Source organism: Micromys minutus, assembly GCF_963924665.1.
Source record: "Micromys minutus genome assembly, chromosome: 18".
NCBI lineage: Eukaryota > Metazoa > Chordata > Mammalia > Rodentia > Muridae > Micromys > Micromys minutus.
The window spans coordinates 6082481-6088629 of record NC_137953.1 but is presented as its reverse complement, the minus strand read 5'-3'; the positions used below and the strand labels follow the sequence as shown (position 1 = coordinate 6088629).

Here is a 6149-nt window from a genome sequence, read left to right as displayed (position 1 = left end):
AGAGAGAGAAGGAGAGACAGAAAGATTTTCACTGGCCTGCTGTAGGGTTCCTGAATAAACCGCTTTGAGAAGAACGCTGTGTCGTTGCTCCTTTTCTGCTGTGGTCGGAGACAGTAGCAACAACTATGAAATCCTACTTAGAAATAAAATTTGTATAAGACATGGAGCTTAATTTCTAGTTTTCTGAGACCATATTGTAGTGCTAATGGTAATGGCTAATGGTAGCTGTCTGGTCCAGTCTTTGCAGGAAAAGTTTGTCTTCCTCACACAATCCATATTGTTTTCCTTCTCTCTGAAAGACTTCCAGCTCAGTTCTTATTATCAGCACAACTCCTACTGTTTGAGGATTTCATTCCTGATGCTAAGCGTTCATTTCCCCTTTTGTCTTATGACGTAGCCTCAGTCCAGGTACTTCCCTCTACTTTAGCTTTCATGGTTTCCAGTCTCACAGCTACCTCTGCTCTGGTCAGTGCTGATCTCCATGTTGTCACGTTAGGCTTCCTGGGTGAATTTTTGCTTTCGCTCTCTTTCTTTGCTCTTCATTTTTACTATAATCACAAAAACAGTGCTTTCAAATTTGCCTTCTTAATGTTCTTTTCAATATTTATTTTTCACTATTTATTTTAATTTCAAAGATGTCCCCACTAATCTCTCATTGTCCCATCTCTTTTTGACACATTGAGGATAATCATTAAGCGATATTAATGTTCTGGACTTGGAGGCAGCCGGTTCCGTGACAGCAAGCCACCAGGCCGGACAGCGCTTAGGGGACGCCAGGCTGAGTGTTTATCATGGCTTCTAGCCACACCGTATTGATGCGGCTGGTAGCCTCAGCATATTCTATCGCTCAAAAAGCAGGGACCATAGTCAGGGACCATTGCTGAAGGAGACCTGGGCATCGTGCAGAAGACCTCAGCCACTGACCTGCTGACCTAAGCAGACCGTTTGGTACAGATGAACATATGCTCTTCCCTGGCACGGAAATTCCGGAAGCTGAAATTTACAGGGGAAGAGGACCTGCCTCCTGGGGAAGTGGATCAAGACCTGATTGGGAGGAGATCCTGAAGCAGCCATGCCCATCAGAGTACAGCGGGATCAAGGAGGAAGACCTTGTGGTTTGGGTTGACTTCTTAGATGGTACCAAGGAATACACTGAAGGTCTTGACAATGTAACAGTTCTGATGGGAACTGCTTATGAAGGAAAGGCCATTGTAGGCATCATTAACCAGCCATATTACAACTACCAGGCGGGACCTGACGCTGTGCTGGGCAGGACCATCTGGGGAGTTCTGGGTTTGGGTGCTTTTGGGTTTCAGCTGAAAGAAGCACCTGCTCGGAAGCACATTATCACAACCATGAGATCCCATAGCAACAAGCTGGTCACAGACTGCATTTCGGCCATGAACCCTGACAACGTGCTGTGAGTGGGGGGAGCAGGAAACAAGATTATCCAGCTGATTGAAGGCGAAGCCTCTGCTTACATGTTTGCAATCCTGGATGTAAGAAATGGGATACGTGTGCCCCAGAAGTCATCTTACATGCTATGGGAGGGAAGCTGACAGACATCCACGGGAATGCCCTGCACTGTGACAAGGAGGTGAGGCACGTGAACTCTGCAGGAGTCCTGGCCGCACTTCGGAACTATGAGTACTATGCAAGGTGCGTTCCAGAGTCTGTCGAAAGTGCACTCATTCCCTGAAGGGGCCTCACCACCCAGGGGCCCCCATTCAAAGGAACATTTTAGAACTTATTAACTGATGGAACAACTAGAGCTCCGCCTACATTCATCATTGATCAGTGATTTATTAGTAGTTAAGGATAGAAGATGGATTAAATCCACAATTTAAAATATGCACTTATATAATATAATTTCATTTTTTATGAGAACAAAAAAGGATAGAAGATGGAATTAAAGAATTGCCTTCATATTGTCTAACACTCTCAAGACTTAGGTATATAATACGATTGTTATTTCTCGTGCCTAAAAAAAAAAAAAAATAGCCAGGTGTGGTGGCACTTACGGTAGTCATAGCTATTCCAGTGGTTGAGCTAGGAGGATTGCTTGAGCCCAGGGCCTCGAGACCACCCTCCATTACATAGCAAGTCACAGCCAGAAAACAAAGAAGGAAAACATTTGTTTGGTGGGGGTTTTGTTTGTTAGTTTGGGTGTTTTTGTTTGTTTGTTTGTTTGTTTGTTTTGTTCTTTTGGTTTTTTGGGTTTTTTTTTTTTTGGTTTCGTTTGATTTTGTTTTGTTTTGGCTTTTTGTTTGTTTGTTTGTTTGTTTTTTGAAACAACGTTTCTCTGTGCAGCCCCCGTGGTCCTGGAACTTACTTGTAGACAAAGTTGGCATTGAACTCAATGATTCCTCTGCTTCTGCCTCCTGAGGGCAGAGATTAAAGGCTTGCCCCACCTCTCCTGGTTCAAAAGTTACTGTTTTTAAGTGAAGCAAAGAAAAGGGGTTAGTTCCAAGTGACTGTCCAGGTCATTTGAATAATCAACATTCCTGCTGATAAACCAGATTTCTTTAGGGCACAGAATCTTAAGTTCCTCCAGAATTTAAGTTTTATTTTTTCATAGTAATTTTTAAAATTTCTGATTCCAAATAAAAATGAATATAATGATAGTATTTATGTTGATAGATTTATTGGAAAAGTTTCTCTAAGATACTTAGTCCTATCTCTTCATATTATATATCAGATTTTTTTCAAAAGTATTTGAAAATTATAAATACTGTGGGGATTAATTTATTCTTTTGTTGTCATTAAAAGCTATCATTGGATAAAAAGAGATATTAATGTTAATTTTAAGATTCTTTCCAATTATTTGACTCTGTTTGCAGTCTCTGGGGATTACCTTTTTTGCCTTTTTAAGTCTTATTTTTCTGTCTATTTGTTTCTATGAGCTATCCTGTGATTCTCAAGTATCAATGATATTGAAAAGTTTAAACTAATTAATATTTAAATTGTATCACATCAAGTACTTTTATCATTAAAAAATATCTTCTTAATGGCATATACTCATTCAGCATCAAAAGCAGTTAGTGAGGGGATATTGATTTTTATTGCAAGGAGTTGGTTTTTGCAGTTGCTGAGGCTTCTAAGGATGCCTGAGACCTTTGAAGGGGCCACTGGAAAGAGTATGACAGACTCCAGGCAGGAGATAAAGGTACAGTCTACCCATGAAACTTGTTTGTCTTTCTCTGGAAAACCTCACTTCTCGTTTTTTTTTTTTTTTTTTTTTTTTTTTTTTTTAAATTGGAACTAATTGAACCAGTCCAGTTAACACCCACATATTCCGCGTGCTAACCCCATGTCACACATGCCTTCACAGCAATATTCCAAGTTGGGGTTGAAGAATACAACACAGTTTGTCGCTCAGCAGAAACAGTGCTTAAGATTGGCCATCACAATCACCTGGGAGTGCATCTTTTCTGTGAGGTTACTCGGATCTATAAACGGTTCTGGTCTTGGGATCAGGGGGCAGTCCATCAAGGCTCAGATCATACTTCTTATCACTGTTCATGTCCTTCATCTCTGGAATCTGGAAATCACGGATTGACGCACAGATGAACAGGGGGGAAAAGAGCTGCTTTCTTTCCTTCAATTTCCTATTATATTTATAGTTAGAAAGTTGGTTCTCTAAAACAAAAAGTCTTTTTAATTATAATGTGATTAAGGGAATAATTAAATTCAAGTGTTCATCTGGAACAACAAAGAATGAGAGCAAGGATGATGAAAGCCAGTAAGTTTTTAAAACTGAGAAAGACTTACGAGCCTCACCACCATAATCCATCAGCCACTTAAAATATGTGTTGCTGAAAAGCCTGACGCTTCACTGGGCTCCACAAAATCACCAAAGACTGACTGAAACCTGGCACCCGCAGACCAAACTCCCATCTGTCTCTTTCTTTCTGCACAGGCATGTTAACCACTTAAAGACCGTCTGCCTAAAACGCAGAGACCACCAAAGTACCCCGTCACCCCCCAAGGCTTAAGTCACAAATGTAAGAATAACTAGGACATTTTATTGCCAGACTTTACAATATCATTCGCAGTCACACAAAGGCATCTGAAGTTCTCCTAAAATTAGAGTCTCCTGAAGTTTCAGAAACAATGGAGCCTCTACAGATTCTTGGTACACAAAGGAGTTGACTCCCTGGAACAGGAATGACCAACAGAACAGACAGATTGACCTCCACAAAGGATGACAGGAGTAACAACTTCATTGTCAGCTTTACAGAACCAGAACAGAAAACCTTATCAACTCCTAGACCACTGTGTCTCCATCATACATAGCTGCTGTCTCCACATCTATTCTTCCTGTATTCAAAAATAAAGCTGCCTTGAGTACCCAAAAGTTTTCTTAAGGTTACTGGATCTATTTATGTGTCTGTGAATGCAACAATAATGATTGAAATTAAAGTGATCATGAATTTGGGGTGGGAAGACACACAAGAATCTGGAAGAGGGAGAGAAAAGGGTGAACCTGATATAAATGTAGTACTCATATAAAAAAAGCCCAAGCCAAAAAAGTTAAATTTATACAAAAATAATCTAGAGCCCACAAATGAGAGTAAAATGTGATATTTCCCTTCTGATTCTGGTTTGTTTTAGTTTGTGTAATAATTTTCTGTTGCGTTCATTTTCCTGAAAAATGGCATAATTTTGTTTCTTTTATGGTTTAATAAAATGCCAATGTGTATAAATTAACTTTAGTTGGTGCCAATATCTTTAAAGAATCCAAAATGTCTCTAGTTTAAGTAAAAATATCTACAGCAATATTTATATAAAACCACTTTACACACACACACACACACACACACACACACTCTCTCTCTCCCTCACACACACACACATATACTCTCTCTCTCTCTCTCTCTCTCTCTCTCTCTCACACACACACACACACACACACACACACACACACACACACACAAACCTCTTGTATGTATGACAGCGCCTACTCAGAGTACTACAGGGAGGTAAGTCCTCTCAAAGGGAAAACAAAGGTTTGTATAAAACTGTAGCAACATATAATTTATTGCAACATTATTCTTTATAATAGCAAACCCTCTAAATAAAAGGAACTGAACAAAGAAATGGTATGCCCACAAGTGGAAGTGGAAGAGAAAAATATAAAGGCATGAAGTGATAAGAGAATAAAAAGACTGTCTTTCACTACACTGTGTAGCACATGGACAAATAGTTCTTTATTATTTACTCTTCTGTTGATGTTATAAAACAACATGCTCAAGGTAGGCATTGCCTAGTGTCAGAGCAGAAAGAGGAGGACTTACATCCTCAGTTTCAAGTGTGTAGCAGAGGGACAAACAGGAAGTAAGGCAAGGCTATGAACCTTTAAAGTCCTGTGAAGTGTCCCCTCCTCAACAGGAGCAGCTCCCAGAAGTTCTATAACCTCTCAATACAGCACCACCAACTGGAGACCAATCACCTAACACCACAGATAAAAAAATTTCATTTAAATCATTACAAATTCATCAAGTAATATTGAACAGATACTGTTCTTTGTTATTGTTCACATACACACACACACACACACACACACACACAATATGAAAAGAAATAATCTAATCTATAGCTTACTGAGAAATTCAATAACCAATGTGATGGTTAACTTTACTTTTTAACTTGATACAGTCTGTAGTCACCTGGGTAGGGAGTTTCAATGAAAGGTTGTATACATTGAGGTAATCTGTAGGTATTTCTGTAAGGGATTATCTTAATCAAATTAATAAATGTGTGAAGACCTAGCCCACTGTGGGGGTACTATTTCTTAGGCAGAGGTCTTAAGCTAAGTGGAGAAATCAAGCTGAGTGCAGGCAAGTGAGAACCCTTACAGTCACCATTTCCTGTACTTAACTGTGTATACACTGTAACTGGTTTTTGCAAGTTCATACTGCCAGGGACAATAATCAGGAATTCTGAGCAAGAAGGTACTCTTTTACCCCTAAGTTCCTTTGGTCAGAATACTGAAGGCGCACTTCCCCAGTGTAGGGGAATGCCAAGATGCTGCGGTGGGACGGTGGGACAGAGTAGTTGGGAGAGAATGGTTGGAAGAGGGAGCACCTTCATGGAAGCAAGGGGAGGGAGGATGGGACTGGGGGAAGGGGGATAATATTTGAAATGCA

The 6149-nt window shown here is 40.0% G+C and overlaps 1 pseudogene across 1 annotated transcript; it reads left to right on the top strand.

Moving 5' to 3' along the window:
* Positions 1-791: 791 nt before the first annotated feature.
* Positions 792-1699, top strand: LOC308432244 (3'(2'),5'-bisphosphate nucleotidase 1-like; annotated as a pseudogene). Its single transcript has one exon. The product of its transcript is annotated as a 3'(2'),5'-bisphosphate nucleotidase 1-like (transcript).
* Positions 1700-6149: the final 4450 nt, after the last annotated feature.